This window comes from Tachyglossus aculeatus, chromosome 2 (assembly GCF_015852505.1).
Source record: "Tachyglossus aculeatus isolate mTacAcu1 chromosome 2, mTacAcu1.pri, whole genome shotgun sequence".
In the NCBI taxonomy this organism is placed as follows: domain Eukaryota; kingdom Metazoa; phylum Chordata; class Mammalia; order Monotremata; family Tachyglossidae; genus Tachyglossus; species Tachyglossus aculeatus.
Window position 1 is genome coordinate 12,196,404 of NC_052067.1, and position 17,789 is coordinate 12,214,192.

Genomic DNA, 17,789 nt, shown 5'->3' on the forward strand with positions numbered 1-17,789 from the left:
ATTCAAGTACCTCCTTCCCTTTGTTTTCTCCCCTTCAATTCCTTGGAGTTTGTCAACATTAGCAGAGGGAGGAGGAGAGCAGTGGAAATTTTTCATATAATTTCTGCCATCTAGGAAAGGGAGGTTTTTCAGGTGATGATTTATTGACACTGAGCTAAATCCCTAACATTAATAATCACAATAATCTTGGCATTCTTTAAGCACTTACTCTGTGCTAAGCACTGGGGTAAATATAAGATATTCATAAGAATACAATCCCTGTCCCATATGGGGCTCAAAAACTAAGGATGAAGGAGCACAAGTATTTAATCTTTATTTCAAAGATGAAAAAAACTGAGACCGAGAAGCTAAGTGACTTGCCTAAGGTCACAAAACAGGCAAGTAGAGAAGCAGCATGGCTCAGTGGAAAGAGCACGGGCTTTGGAGTCAGAGATCACAGGTTCAAATCCTAGCTCTGCCACTTGTCAGCTGTGTGACTTCGGGCAAGTCACTTAACTTCTCTGTACATCAGTTACCTCATCTGTAAAATGGGGATTAAAACTGTGAGTCCCCCGTGGGACAACCTGATCACCTTGTAACATCCCCAATGCTTAGAACAGTGCTTTGAACATAGTAAGTGCTTAATAAATGCCATCATTATTAGAGGAGCGGGGATTAGAAAGTAGGTCTCCTAACTTTTTTGCACTAGGCTACATGGACTTTCTGTACCTATATATCAATCAGTGGTATTAAGTGCTTATTGTCTCCAGAGCACTGCACTGTTGAGAGAGCACAATAGAGTAGGTGAATACAATCCCAACCCTCAAGGAATTTGCAATCAAAAAATGTCATGGACAGAGAATCTCTTCCAAATGAACTCTGGGCGCCTGAAAATGCAGTAGTCTACATTTTCCCTGATCCTTTAGCATTTAGGTAAGCATTACTCAGCCACTAATGGTTAAGGGGGAGGGGAGGAATGTGTTTAAATAAGTCAGTAGTTCATGCCCTTGAGCTATTTTTGCAATAAGTGGTGAAGGTTTGCACTAAACCATCCTCATTCTCTCTCCTGGTCCAGCTGTGCATAACGAGATGGCTGACATAGAAAACAGGCACAGTCCTTGTCCGTGGAACAAAACAACTCTGAGACCTCTCATGGACCACTAGACTCATGCCTCTGCCTAACTTGAGATGACACAATAGAAACACAATGTGTCTTTGCCAATTTAAATGAACTCCTTTCCAGAATCAGCAGAGTCTACTGGCTTCCTCTGTTGTGTCTCATTCAGTTTGTTGACTTTTATAGCGTTATGACATTACTCTGTTTTCCAGGGACATTTTCACTGAGATAAAATACTGCAATGTTCACACATTTCAGTGCTTTTCTAACTGAACTTCTTCTGACTTGTGTGGGCCTAAATGGCTGGCATTATGCTAGAAAAATATGCAGACAAATGTATGCTATTATGAAACCAATGAACTTTCTAACGTACTGAAGAAAAGTCCATTTTCAATCATTCTTCATTAGGTGTCGACGATTTCCAGCAGAACATGTGGGCATAGCTTTGGTCTTTATGAAATCCTTTGCAAAACATCTTAGTGATCTCATAAAAACACCACGCATCAGATGGCATGGTTGAAACGGTGTCTATATCATGTTGGTCAGCTTGCTCAGGTTTCATCTGGTTGGATATAATTAGCAGTTAGGCTTAACTGAGTCTTCAGGGGGACTCAAAATTTCAGATCCAGTCCAAAGTCCCTACAGATGCTCTAGATTTCTTGGGCTTGAAAAATTGGATTGGAGGTCTTTTGGAAGACCCCTGCTTTCTGGCCAGACTAAAATAGTACAACCAGTTTCCTGTTGGTCAGGAAATAGCAAAAGAACAGTCTTTCCTGGGATGTTCACCAATTTGGCTTAGCTCTAACCACAGTTTAACATGGGACAGTCCAGAGAGAAATGATGCAAAGAGCCAAATTGTCTCAGTGAAAGATAACACTGAAGAAAAGCTTTAGGTAAGAGGATGTGAAGACAAAACAAGAATGTCACACAAAGCTCTTGCCTATTATTGACCCTAAATTCAGATTTACAGGAACTGAAGATGGTTATGAGAAGAATTAAGAAGAAAAGAACTCTGCTCATCTTGGAAGGCGTTCCTCTTCTGCTCCCATAATGGTCTAACCGCAGATGTTTCTGAGTCTCCCAAATCAATCAATCAATCATATTTATTTAGGGCTTACTGTGTGCAGAGCTCTGTATTAAGCACTTGGGAGAGTACACTACAACAATAAGTGCTTAGTACAGTGCTCTGCACACAGTAAGCACTCAATAAATATGATTGAATTAATGAATATAGTAGAATTGATAAACACATTCCCTGCCCACAGTTAATTTTAGAGGGAATAATATTTTTATGATATTTGTTAGGTACTTACTATGTGCCAGTCACTTTATTAAGTGCTAGGGTAGATATAAGCTAATCAGATTGGACACAGTCCATGTCCCACATGGGGCTCACAGTCTTAATCTTCATTTTACAATCAATCAATCGTATTTATTGAGCACTTAGTATGTGCACAGCACTGTACTAAGCGCTTGGGAAGTACAAGTTGGCAACATATAGAGATGGTCCCTACCCAACAGCAGGCTCACAGAAAGGTAACTGAGCCCCAGAGAAGTGTAGTGACTTGCCTAAGGTTGCACAACAGATAAGTGGCAGAGCCAAGATTAAAACCTGGGTCCTTCTGAGTCCAAGGCCCGTGGTAATAATAATAATAATAATAATAACATTATTATTAGTATGGTATTTGTTAATCGCTTACTATGTGCTCTGTCATTAGGCCATGCTCCAAATACAACTAAAACTTAGTTCTGCCAGGAACCTTAAAAATGGCAGAAATGAAAGAATGGGTAAAATCCTAGAGAGCAATTATACCCAAATTGTCACTTGTTATTAAAGCACTTCGAATATCCACTAGAATAAAAGCTCTGTAAGGGCAGGAATCGAGACTATTAACTCTACATATTCTCCTAAGCACTTAGTACAGTGTTCGGCACAGAGTAAGATCTCAGTAAATATGAGGGATTGACTGACTGAATCCAGGATGATTGAATCGTTTGACACCTGAGCTCTCTTCTCAGTTCCAAGATATGTGAAGGAGAAGTCCCAGCTAGCAGGGGCAAAGTCTTCTCCAAATAGGGCCCATTCTAAGTGCATCATTTTCCTCAGAAATATTAAAATGTATGAAAAAACATGGAATTAGAACAGTTCGTGGACACTCCATGGGCCCCTCCCAGTCCTGGAGGGTTAAAACTGGGAGGGTGTCATCCAAGGAACAGGACATAGGTCAGCACGAACTTTATTGGCCACCCTGGCTAGTAGTCATCTGCTGTGCAGACTAGCTGGAAATCTCTGGAATTAGCTAAAGTGCCTTTCATCTAGACTTTGTTCAAATCCCATTTGGCTGATCCTTGTTTACATTGGGATTTGATTAAAAGTCCTGCAGTAGGTAGAACTGAAAATAAATTAAAAAAAGAAAAGAAAACACTTGAAAACCCTGCCCTTTTAAATCTGCAAACTTTCAGCAATCTCCCTGGCTTCCCTTTCTCTGCATTTTCCTCACAGATGGCTTTGTCTGATCAAGACCCTCAATTCGATTATATTCAGACATAACACGCAAGGAGATTGAAAGTACCTGTAACAGCACATGTTGGTATCAGAGCTTTCAAAGCCACGCTATATGGGGAGGTTGGGGAAAAAAGGCATCGGAACAGATGATAGTTTTTATGTTTCATTTTAGACTACTATGCTTTTCTCGAGTTGATTGAGGTGTTACTTATGGTTGCAATTCACTTCTGCAGTGTTCCTGTGTTGGGTTCTTTCAGAAACCATTATCTAATCAGTTCAATAATACATCCATTGAAAAAGAAAATAACCCTTATAAAGGGATGAAAGAACAGGGCTACTGAGAGAAGTCAGTGAGTCCTGAAGATAAATTTGTTTCAGTTCCCTCTTTCGAACAAGTTAAAGCATGATCCCTGGATGGCTCTTCCTTCTCTGCCCTCTCCCCCACCCTGCAATGTAGAATTCTCCTCTACCTTGGCACGTTCATTCATTCATTCAATCATATTTATTGAGCGCTTACTGTGTGCAGAGCACTGTACTAAGCGCTTGGGAAGTAGAAGCTGGCAACAAATAGAGATGGTTCCTACCCAACAACGGGCTCACAGTCTAGAAGGGGGAGACAGACAACAAAACAAAACAAGTAGACAGGTGTCAATACCATCAAGACGGCCCGTTATCCACCAAGGTGGACGTTTCCTCCTAAACTGGTCCTTGAACCTGGGGTCATGGGGAAGGTGGTGGGGGGGTGCACCTCAAAGCATCCTGGTTTAGGCCACTCTCTGATTCTAGACTGTAAGCTCATGTGGGCAGGGAATGTGTCTGTTTATTGTTGTACTCTCCCAAGCACTTAGTACAGTGTTCCGCCCACAGGGAAAGCTCAATAAATGCGATTGAATGAATTCTTGGACTGACCTCCAAACCTACCCATCTTACTGCAGACTCCACACAGCTCTTATCTCAATGCAATCCTGCAACACCAATAATAATAATAATCATGGTATTTTATAATCATCTACTATGTATTGAACTCTATGCTAAGGGTGGGAATGTAAGATACAAGAAAATCAGAGTGGATTGATACAATCAGTCAATCAATCGTATTTATTGAGTGCTTACTTTTTGCAGAGCACTGTATAAAGTGCTTGGGTGGGTATAACACAACCATATAATAGACACATTCCCTGCCCAAAATGAGTTTACAGCCTAGAGACTTACGTGCATAGCCTCCTTTTCTTTCCTCCCCCTCTCTTTAATTTATTTTAGTGCCTGTCATCCTTGCTAGATTGCAAATTCCTTCAGGCCAGGGATCAGAACTGCTAATTTTAACATGCCCTCCCGGCACTTAGTAGTGTCCAGCACACAGTTTGTGCCTAACAAACATTATAGATTGACCTTTCTAGAATGAAAGTTTATTGCTGTCATTCATTCATTTTTATAAATATTTATTGTACCATTGTGAGCAGACAATGTGCCTGCTATATTGTTATATTGTACTCTCCCAAGTGCTTTGTGCAGTGCTCTTCACACAGGAGGTACTCAATAAATACGATTGGCAGATTGACTGATAAGCATTCCTCAAAGGAAACAAATCCAAAGAGGCCTTTTTCTTGTTACTGCCACTGTTGCTTTTTCTACTGCATGTTGAATCCCTAAATCCAGGGTTTCAGGAATATTTCTTCCTTGTTCAGCAAGCTGCCTGGAAGCAAAAAAACAAATAGGCTGTGCTCTTTCCAGGTGCATAAACAACTTCTTGGTTATGATGTAGGCATTTTTGGAAACCATGAACTCTTGAGCCTATAGATACCATTTGGTACACTTACTGTAGAAACAATTCACTGAATGTTACCCTAGTGGCTTGGCAGGGTTGTTATTAATGGAATTCCACAAATGTATGTTAAGCACTTTTGAAGTTGCTTATTCATTCAATAAAAGTAGATCCAATGAGAAAGACTCAGGGCAAATAGCACAGTTTGAATCGTCCTTGCAAACAGTTTTCCAAAAATATTAAGTCCGTTCATGTGGTTTTCTGGTCACCCATTTCTACTGACTCAATCCATATTTAAGGATTCCACTTCTGCCCCACCCCTTCAGTCTTGCTGTCTCTTTCTCTCTCCGCTCATTTTTGGAGGTGAAACAGGTCACCACCTGGGAGAGACTCAAGACGCCGTCCACCAGCAGTGGAAGAAGAGCTGATGATATCTAGTCTAGTTTTCAGATAGGTTAGGGTGACAGCAAGATACATGTTGACTTGATCACTTTTCCTGATCCATCCAAAAGTTATAGGTAGACTGTGGGGGCAAGGAAGAAGAGGCTCCCAATCTGAGCCCACAGACAGATTCCAAACATCACAGCACACTCGCAGTTCTTGAAATAGAGTCACTTAATAATCCCCCTTCAGGTTCTCACTGACACAGATTTCCAAGGAAACGATGAAGATGAAGGAAAGACAAAGGAAAGGGCGATATTGAATTTCCCATTTGGCATGGCCAAATTCTCAATTGATCCACTGCCCAATTTATTTTAAGCCCTTAGGCATATAGGGTAATGTTTATTTTCATGATTCGTTAAACTAACTGCTACAGCAGGTTGTGCAGATGTCTGGGCCTTAAGCAGCATAGTGTTATAAACCGATCACCTTCAAAAAGTCTCACAGTCAAAAAGATTAGTGGAATGAAATAATTTGGAGGAGAAAATAAAACGATTTTGCATATTTTTCTTCAGAAATATTTGTCAATGTGCTTGAGGAAGAAACAACAAAGAATGAATCAATCTAAAAGCATAAGATTGGCCTAAATGACTTTTTTGATTTCCCTGCCAAGTTTCAAATTTATTTCAAATTTAAATAGAATTTGAGGTGTTAGTACTTATCGAACACTCACTAGGTGCTCAATACAGCACTTAGAAAGTACAAAAGTGTCACGTTCCCTGCCCACAAGGAGCTTACTTTCAAATGAGGCAAACACACTGAAATGAAGATGGACTATGAAAAAGCTCCTGCAATCCCTAATGCACAGATTTAATTTAGTGAGGGGTAATGGTCAAGCACAATATTTATCCTGACTAGGAAAAACTTTGCATGAAGAAGAAAACAAATGCTCTCAATTTGTTCTGCAAAATATCATTAAGACACATTTTCCCTAAAACATATTTTATGAAGCCATTAATTTGGGCTGCTGTCATGACTGACATTTTATTACATTCAGAAACAGCAGCTCTTGTGTCTTCTAATTACAATGTCATCGTTGACCTAGTTGAAAAGCAAATCTGAGCAACACTCACTGTGAGTCATGGAACTCAGCCTTCCATCAGCCAGGCGAGGCCGATTTTTCTTATAGAGTCAGGAAGAAGGGAAGGTAGAGAGGACATTTGATATATTTTTTAGAAAAAAATACACATTTTAAAAATCAATCGATGGTATTTCTTGAGTGCTTATTGGATGCAGAGCTATTAGGGAAGTAGCCTGGCCTAGTGCATAGAACATGGTGCAGAGAAGCAGTGTGGCTCAGTGGAAAGAGCACGGGTTTAGGAGTAAAAGGTCACGGGTTCTAATTCCGCCTCTGCCACTGATCAGCTGTGTGACCTTGAGCAAGTCACTTCACATCTCTGTGCCTCGGTTATCTCATCTGCAAAATGGGGATTAAGACTGTGAGCCCCACGTGGGACAACCTGATGACCTTGTATCTCCCCCAGCACTTAGAACAGTGCTTGGCACATAGTGAGCACTTAAATACCATTATTATTATGATGATAATTATTATTATTATGGGGCTAGGAGGTAGAAGGACCTGGGCTCTAATCTTGGCTCTGCCATTTGTCTGCTGTATAACTTTGAGCAAGTCACTGCTGTGCCTCAGTTACCTCATCTATAAAATAGGGATTAAGATTGGGAGCCTTGTCTGGGACAGGGATTGTGTCCAAACTGATTAGCTTGTAAGCTAAAATAGGCACTTAGTATACTGCTGTGCACACAGTAAGTGCTCAAAAAATACAATTGAATGACTGAATTAGCTTGTATCTACCCCAGCACTTAGAACAGTGCTTGACACATAGTAAGCACTTAACAAATACCATCATTATTTTCACATTTAAACTGCACCAAACACATCAACATATTCTTTATCTCTAAGCTGTGCTGCTATTGAAGGATAATAATAAAAATAGTGGTAATAATAACAATAATAATAATTGTTAAGTGCTTACTACATGCCAGCTTCAGTGGTAGACACAAAATAATCAGATTGGACACAATCCCTGTCCCACATGGGGCTCACAGTGTAAGGGAGAGAGAAAACAGACTTTTCATTCCCACTTCAACAGTAACAATAATAATATTGATAATGATATTTGTTAAACATTTACTATGCATCAAGCATTGTTCAAATCAATCAATCATATTTATTGAGCGCTTACTGTGTGCAGAGCACTGTACTAAGCGCTTGGGAAGTACAAGTTGGCAACATATGGAGACAGTCCCTACCCAACAGTGGGCTCACAATCTAAAAGGGGGAGACAAATCCTGTGGTAGGTACAAAATAATCAGGCTGGACAGAGTCCCTGTCCCACATGGAGCTCACAATCCTAATCCCCATTTTACAGATGAGGTGACTGAGGCCCAGAGAAGTGAAGTGACTTGCCCAAGTTCACACAGCAGACAAGTGGCAGAGCCTGGATTAGAACACAGGTCCTTCTGAGTTCCAGGCCCTTGCTCTATCCAATGGGCCATGCTGCTTCCCATGGGGAAACAGAGTCACAAAAAAGTTACGTGAGTTACCAAAAGCCTCACAGCAGGCGAGAGGCAAAATTGGGATTAGAACTCCGGGCTCCTGACTGTTTTGTGTGTACTCTTTACACCAGGCCGTGCCACTTCCCTGATTCCTTGGAACAAGGAGCCTGTCTTCTAACTCTACTGTACTCTCCCAAGCCACTGCTCTGCACAACGTAGAGCGCAAGTTCCTTGCGGGTAGGAATCATATCAGTATCTCTATTGTGTCTCCCAAATGTCTAGTACACTGTTCTGAAGGTAGTGCTCAATTAATAGTCGTGATCGATCAGCAGTGAAATCTACAGGAAAAACTGGAATGGAAAGTCAATGCCCCATCTCTTGCAAGGAAGTACAATCCCGGGTAAACCATAGATCCATGATCATGAAGGGCAGAGTAAAAGAAAACAAAGTTCTTCTCTCTCCAGGCTCTGCCAACTTTGCTGATAAAGAATTTGCAGTCAGTGTGACACCTATCAAGAGCACAAATTCCATTTACCTATTACGTCGTTTTTAAGAAAACACAAAGATGAGCATTTTGGGAGAGGAGAAAAAAGGCTACACCAATACAGCTGCTGCCCGAACTGTTCTCATAAATTAAATCAAATATTTCAGCCAGGAAATGCGGTTAGCAGAGACCAACCCTAAGGAGCCACAGATGTCACCCCTACTGGATATTTTCTCAAAGGGAGAGATTACCCTTCCCAGCAGAATTAAACATTTTTCAGAACACTTTGGCATAGACCTGCAGAATGCAGATTAGAGACCCAGGGATATAAAAGATTCAGCAGGGAATGATGTTTCTTTCACGCACCCCAAGATCTGCACTATGTGGTTTTTAAAGCAGTGAGTAAATGACGCTTAACCATGAAGCTTCGTGCCGGAATGATTCCCATGGTGAGCTGAGCCAGCCAAAGCTGATGTTACCACAGTGAATTCTATTTTTAGATGCAGTCGGTGCTTTCCATGTTTTACTGTGCAATTTCAGGTGATGGACTTTCGCAACCTCACATCACTAAGGAGCTCACATCACTCAAGATATGGTTCAGATGAAAGGTGGGTAAGGGCTGAAATGATTGGAATTATTGTCAAGGAATCCATTTTATGGACTAAGAAAGTGCATCCTGAGATGCAGACAGATGTTTCTGTTTAACACTAAAAGTGTGGAGTCACTTTTAAACAACCTCCTGTTGGCAAGGATGTTAATTCCACCACTGATCATTAATATTGATGTTCATCAGCTGATTTTTCGTGTTCTGCTTAGATTTCATGCCATATATCCTTGTGTTGAAACCATTATTCCTTGATCAAGACTTTTACTCTTTATGTGGCCTCTCTTAAGAGTTTAGTCCAGTTCTCTTTAGCAAGTAAGGGCTCAATAAATACCACTTATCAGTTAAACCTTCTGCACCCTCTCCACCCAGACCTGCACTTGAGTAAAGGGGAATAATAATTACGATATTCATTCAATGTTTAAATACTGGGACAGATAATTAGATTGGATACAATTTCTGTCCCCAAGGTGAGTCATGGTCTATGGGGGAGGGGAGGAGAACAATTTTTTTGCCCCATTTTTCAGAAGAGGAAGCTGAGGCATGGAGACTTTAAATGACTTGCCCTACGTCACTCAGAAGGCAAGTGGCAGAGCCGGGACTAGAATCAGTTTCCTAAGTCTGTGCTATTTCCCCTTGGCCACACTCAGATAGTAAACTCATACACATAGGACAAGAAACAGGATGGTTTATCCCTGCAAACTAGTGGTCATGGCTATTTTTGGATGAAGATACTATTTCAGTAATTAAATTGGTTTGGGACCCAATCTGCGTGGGACAAATTTAATCTTCCGTGTCAGCTCATTAGCTGGGGTGAGCCAGGCTTTCAGATTCGACAGGTTTGGAGTCATGAACCACTAGGTGTATATCTGAGCACACCTCACAGCTCTGATGGGAAGATTTTCCTCCCTCCTGTCCTTTCATCCAGCCCACTTTGCTCCATCCAAAGAATGCAAGGTTCTGTCCAGACAATCTTACACTGGAAAAGAGACCCTCAATCAGAGAGTGAAAGATCCTTATGGGATTCCTGATGCCAAATCTGAGGTGAGAGACCACAGTCTTTTCTCTCTGATGAGGATCTCTCAGATCTCTGAGCAAGGAGATGGATATCCCTTTTTTTAAATAATAATAATAATGATGGTGATGGCATTTATTAAGCACTTACTATGTGCAAAGCACTGTTCTAAGCACTGGGGAGGTTACAAGGTGATCAGGTTGTCCCAAGGGGGGGGCTTCACAGTCTTCATCCCCATTTTACTGATGAGGTAACAGGCACAGAGAAGTGAAGTGACTTGCCCAAAGTCACATAGCTGACAAGTGTTGCCAACTTGTACTTCCCAAGTGCTTAGTACAGTGCTCTGCACACAATAAGTGCTCAATAAATACGATTGAATGAATGAATGAATGAATGAAAGTGGTGGAGCTGGGATTTGAACCCATGACCTCTAACTCCAAAGCCCGGGCTCTTTCCACTGAACCACACTGCTTCTCTACTGTTATTTGTTAAGCACTTACTATGTGACCAAGCACAGAACTAGGCACTGGGGAAGATACAACCTAATCGTATTAGACACAGTCCAAGTCCCACATAGGGCACCCAATCTTAATCCTCATTTTACAGTTGAGGCACCGAGAAGTTAAGTGACTTTCCCAACATCACACAGCAGACAAGTGGTGGAGCTGGGTTTAGAATCCAGGTCCTTCTGACTTCCAGCCCAGGCTTTCTCCACAGAGACCTTCCCTTCCCAACCCAGGAATTAATAAATCACTGTGAGCCTGTTGTGGGCAAGGATTGTCTCTATTTGTTGCTGAACTGTACTTTTCAAGCACTTCATACAGTGCTCTGCACACAGTGAGTGCTCAATAAGTAGGACTGAATGAATAAATGGATGAATGGTACTTAAGTACTTACTGTGTGCAGGACAATCAATCACATTTATCGGTTACTGATTATCCGTGGAGCACTGTACTAAGTGCATGGGCGGGTACAATATAATAGATTTGGTAGGCATACTCTCTATCCACAGGGAGTTTATAGTCTAGAGGAGTTAAAATGAAAATAATAACAATAATAACAAATAATGGTGATGGGACTATATGGTCTTAATTTTTTTTTTAAAGTTTATAACAATTGTCTTTGAGTAAATAGGGTGAGATTTGGTTTTACGTGTACATATTTACTATTCTATTTATTTTGTTAATGATGTGCATCGAGCTTTAATTCTATTTGTTCTGACGACTTGACACCTGTCCAGATGTTTTGTTTTGTTGTCTTTCTCCCCCTTCTAGACTGTGAGCCTGTTGTTGAGTAGGGACCGTCTCTATATGTTGCCAACTTGTACTTCCCAAGCGCTTAGTACAGTGCTCTGCACACAGTAAGCGCTCAATAAATACGATTGAATGAATGAAATGATTGAATTTGTTAAAGCTCTTACTTTGTGCCAAGTGCTGTGCTAAGTGCTAGGATAGATACAACAGTCACTGCCCCACCTAGGGCTCACAGACTGAGGAGAGAGAAAACACATATTGAATCTCCATTTTCTAGAGGAGGACCCTTGTACTTTGCAAAGACTCGGTGAATATTTTTAGCACGGTATTGTAGGAAAGCAATAAAAACGTCACAAAGAATCTGTTTCATAAACTATTTCTAACGCAAAGCTAGTACCTTGCTCTCAACTGCTCTTCCTCCACCCCTTCACTCATACTGTCTCCCCAACTTGAAACCCCTGCCATCCCCTCATTAGACAGCTCACAGCTTTCCTCATAACAAAGCATCTCCTAAAACCCCACCTACCCTAAAATACTTTCCTTCATTTAATTTTTTAGCGCCCAAACCACATTGACCATCAACCACACCTAGCACTTGTGAATCTATTTATTGGCACCATAAAGGAGAAACAAAGGGATTGGGCCATTCCCTAATTGGATGATCAAGAAGAGATTATAGCAGGAAAGCATTTTATTCCTTTCACATAATGCATCACGAGAATGCAGGGGCCCAAAATACATCTATAAATTATAAACAAAGACGTCTTCGTAAACCCACTGTGTTGGAGGTGAGCCTATTGCAAATGTAAGTGGATATCACTGCTTGGTAAGAATTTTTCCACAGTGACTGTCATACCTCTCACCCAATTCAATGAAGTCTGCTGTGTGCTCCACAGCACAGGGCAATTACTGACATTTCGGGAGTGAGAAGCAATTGAAAACAAGTTGATCAAAAGCCCATTAGCGGTAATGTGCCCCTTTCGCATCTTCCAGAATGTATGCAGTATATTTATTCCACAGTATCAGTTCTATTTCCCACACATTCAAATAGAAGTTTTATTTTAATTGCCTTGTTAACCTAATGCAGACACAAATCAACTTAGGGATGGACTAAAAATAGCCCTCCAGCAGACACAGTGGGTATTGAAATAGACCAGCCCAGATCATATTACTCTTGAATTTTTATTCATTCCTGTTTTCCAAACTCTTAGAAGAATGGATTTGATCCTGCCATTAGATCTTAGTAAGTCTCAGAGTTCCGATTTAATCCATCCATCCGTCCCTCAGTGGTATTTATTGAGCTCTTACTGTGTCCATAAAGAGCTCTACTCTAACCAGTAGAATCTTGTAATCTGTGTGCTGATGTATAGTCCAGACTACCCTTCTGAATAGGAACGATGTTCACTGGGAAGAATGAGGAGAAATGAGAGGAATTCAAAGGAAAAAAAGAGACAGACTTCTAGTTCAGAAGGTTAAAGAGAACAAAAATACATTCTCTTCTTCCCCTACTCTGATACTTAAATTCTTTTCAAATAATTGAATAGCTTTTCATCACGCAAAGAAAGAATTCATTATTAAAAATACAGCCTGCCCTGCTGCAATTATGTGGACAGAGAGGAAGGGAGAGTTCAAAAAGAAAAAAGAATAGACTACACAGATGAACAATTCTGTACTAGTTAGACCAGAGAGGAGAGAAGGATATCTGCTTTTTGTTGTTGTTGTTTTTTGCTTTCTCCTCTCCCTTTAAATCACACTCCTGAGCCTTGGCATCAACGTCTAGTGAGGGATACATTTCCGAGAATTCCCTGATTTTCTCCTCTTCCTTTAAGGGGGGAGGGTAGGGGAAGAATTCAGGTTTGAGAATGGGCAAGGGTATTTCCAATGTAGGTGACTTGGGGATTCCCTTTGTGCGGTAGAGAAGGATCGGTCTCTCCAGGAAGATCCTTGTTTGTTGGATGACTGAAGGGACCCTTAAGGGGAGGAGAAGGGGGTGATAGGAGAAGGGGAAAGAGGATAGAATGGAACAATGAACTGAAAAGGAACAGAGAAGTGGGGGGAAGAGGAGAAAGAAGCCAAGGGGAGGGGGGAGGAAGATGAGGAAGGGAACAGGGAGAGAGGAAAGAAAGAAAAATCAGGAAAAGAGGGGAGAGGAAGGTGAGGAAGGGAGAACTCAGCTTGCACCTGTGTCATGGCCTAGTGGATAGACCATGGGCCTGGAGGTCTGAAGGACCTGGGTTCTAATCCTGCCTCTTTCACTGGTCTGCTCTGACATTGGGGAGGCAAGTCATTTCACTTCTCTGTGCCTCAGTTACCTCATCTGTAAAAAGGGGATGAAGACTCTGAGCCCCAAGTGGGACAGAGACTGTGTCCAACCCAATTTGCTTGTAAGCACTCCAGCACTTTAAACAGTGTCTAGCACATAGTTAGCTCTTAACAAATGCCACGGTTACTATGATTACCCCACAGGTAAAGGGTTTAATGGATAGGTCCATCCTCATTGTGGGTGGCCGGGGGGAATCCTCCCGTCTTCCCTCTACCTTCCACTTCCTTCCGTACCTGACCCCTCCAACCACTGAGATGCTTATGATTGTGTCCCATAGTTCCTAACGAACTTGTGCCCACCCTACCTAAATCAGGACATCTGGTCGTCAATCAATCAATCAATTGTATTTATTGAGCGCTTACTGTGTGCAGAGCACTGTACTAAGCGCTTGGGAAGTACAAGTTGGCAACATATAGAGACAGTCCCTACGCAACAGTGGGCTCACAGTCTAAAAGGGACCAAATCGTAAGATTTGGTCACTCTCTTTCTGAGACTGCGTGAGCTCAGAGCTCAGAGCAGCCATGGGATTTAGTGGCAGTAGCCCGGGCCTGAGCATCACAGGACTTCGGTTCTAATCCCTGCTCCAATACCTGTCCGCTGTATGACCTTGAACAAGTCACTCTAGACTGTAAGCTGGTGGTGAGAAGGGAATGTGTCTAGAGAAGCAGTGTGGCTCAGTGGAAAGAGCCCGGGCTTTGGAGTCAGAGGTCATGGGTTCAAATTCCTGCTCCGCTACTTGTCAGCTGTGCGACTTTGGGCAAGTCACTTAACCTCTCTGTGCCTCAGTTGCCTCATCTGTAAAATGGGCTGTGAGCCCCCCGTGGGACAACCTGATCACCTTGTAACCTCCCCAGCTCTTAGAACAGTGCTTTGCACATAGTAAATGCTTAATAAATAACATTATTATTGTTATTATTATCAGAGAAGCTCAGTGGCATGGCTCAGTGGAAAGAGCCCAGGCTTTGGAGTCAGAGATCATGGGTTCAAATCCCAGCTCCACCACTTGCCAGCTGTGTGACTTTGGGCAAGTCATTTCACCTCTCTGTGCCTCAGTTACCTCATCTGTAAAATGGGGATTAAGGCTGTGAGCCCCCTGTGGGACAACCTGATCACCTTGTAAACTCCCCAGCGCTTAGAACAGTGCTTTACAAATAGTAAGTGCTTAATAAATGCTATTATTATTATTATTATTATTATTATTACGAACTCAGGTGTACCAAACTCTCCCAAGTGCTTCGTACAGTGCTGTGCACACTGTAAGCGCTCAACAAATATGAGTGATTGATTGATTAACTCCTCTGTGCCTCAATATGAGTGACTGATTGATTAACCCCTCCGTGCCTCAGTTACCTCACCTGTAAAATGGGGATTAAGATTGTGAGCTCTAAGTGGGACAGGGATGTTATCCAACCTGCATATCTAGTGCTTAGCACAGTATCTGACACATAGTAAGTGCTTAATAAATACCATATTAAAATAAAAAAGCCCAGTCAAGCCTGGATGCAGAATAGACTAATTCATTCTTGCACTATCACCTTATGTAGGTCTACATTAGGTGACAATCCTTTCTTTCTGAGCTTGTCCTTTCATTAAGGCATCATAAAATTTAAACTAGTAAAGAGTACATTACATCTATAGAAATTTGAAATGTGAATTGGGAACACAAACAGAACCTGGGAATTCAGAATTGAAGTTCAACAACCCACAGAAATTCCAGAGGTTATGCAGAAAATATGCCCCTATCTGACCCCAAGTAACCTGACACAGGAAAATACTTTCCTTCCCAGAAAGTAATGTACTGGCCCTTCTACTTCACTGTTAACCAGAGTGGAGGAAATTTCATTTAGGCAGGAAAAACTATACAATAGCTATATGTCATTAAGAACCTACCAAGGACAGTTAGGTTCATAATATAATATTCCTCTAACAAGTGCTAGATATTAAAGAACATTTTTATTACATTTTGTTAAATCTTTTCTATCTGCCAGATTCGGGCTATTTGTTTACAATCACACATCAGAGAACTGCTGAATTACCCTTTTTCCAAATCCTTTTGGATTAAGTAAAAACAGATTAAGTTCACTCAAAATTCAAGTGAGTCTAAATCAATTCCAAAAGCACTCCATTTATGCAATTTCCCAATTTGTTTCACTTGTTGAATATCTAGGTTTCAGACTTCATTACGATGGAAAATGTTGAAAGCAGTGTCTATCCTGAATTTATGTGTCAAGGCACGCGTATGTCATGAGTTTAGCCATGAAACTAGCACAAATCCAAAATAAATCAAGCTGGACCTCAAATAAATCAGACTGTGAACAAGAAATATAGGGCCTGGGAGTCAGAAGGTGATGGGTTCTAATCCCGGCCCCACCACTTGTCTGCTGTGTGGCGTCACTTAACTTCTCTGTGCCTCAGTTACCTCATCTGTAAAATGGGGATTAAAACTGTGAGCCTCCTGTGGGACAGGAACTGTGTCCAACCCGATTTTCTTGTATCCACCACAGAGCTTAGTACAGTGCGTGGTACATAGTAAGCGCTTAATATCCCAACTCTGCCACATCTGCTGTGTGACCTTGGGCAAGTCACTTAACTTCTCTGAGCCTCAGTTACCTCATCTGTAAAATGGGGATTAAGACTGTGAGCCCCACGTGGGACAACTTGATCACCTTGTAACCCCCCCCCCCAGCGCTTAGAACAGTGCTTTGCACATAGTAATGCCATTAAAAAAAGCGCTTAACAAATGCCATAATTATCATTATCATTATTATTATTAGTAGTAGCAGTATTAAAGAATGAACTATAGCCTGCAATACTGGTATTTAGGTCAGACTAGTGCCTTCCAGTCATCACAATCACAATGGTAATTTTGGTAAGGTATTTATTTATCCTAGCACTTAGCGTAGTGGCTGGCAGAAAATCAATCAATGGTATTTATTGAATGCTTAAGGATAGGGCACTATACTAAGTGCTTGGGCAAGTACAGGGCAAAAGAGTTGGTAGACACATTCCCTGCCCACATGGAGTTTACAGTTTAGCTTATTCATTCATTCATTCATTCAATTGCATTTACTGAGTGCTTACTGTGTGCAGAGCACTGTACTAAGCACTTGGGAAGTACAAGTTGGCAACATATAGAGATAGTTCCTACCCAACAACGAGCTCACAGTCTAGAAGGGAGAGACAGACAACAAAACAAAACATGTGGACAGGTGTCAAGTCATCAGAATAAATAGAATTAAAGCCGAATGTACATCATTACATGTACATCATAGAGAAGCGGCGTGGCTCAGTGGAAAGAGCACAGGCTTTGGAGTCAGAGGTCATGGGTTCAAATCCCGGCTCCGCCAATTGTCAGCTGTGTAACTTTGGGCAAGTCACTTAACTTCTCTGGGCCTCAGTTCCTTCATCTGTAAAATGGGGATTAAAACTGTGAGCCCCCCATGGGACAACCTGATCAGCTTGTGACCTCCCAGCGCTCAGAACAGTGCTTGGCACATAGTAAGTGCTTAATAAATGCCATTATTATTATTATTATTATTATCATTAACAAAATAAATAGAATAGTAAATACATACAAGTAAAATAAATAGAGCAATAAATCTGTACAAATATATACAGGTGCTGTGGGGAGGGGAAGGAGGTAGGGCGGGGGGGATGGGGAGGAGGAGAGGAAAAAGGGGGCTCAGTCTGAGAAGGCCTCTTGGAGGACGTGAGCTCTCAGTAGATTGAATAACTGAATGATTGAATAATCCTCAAAAGGAGAATACAAGCTAATCAGGCCAGACCAG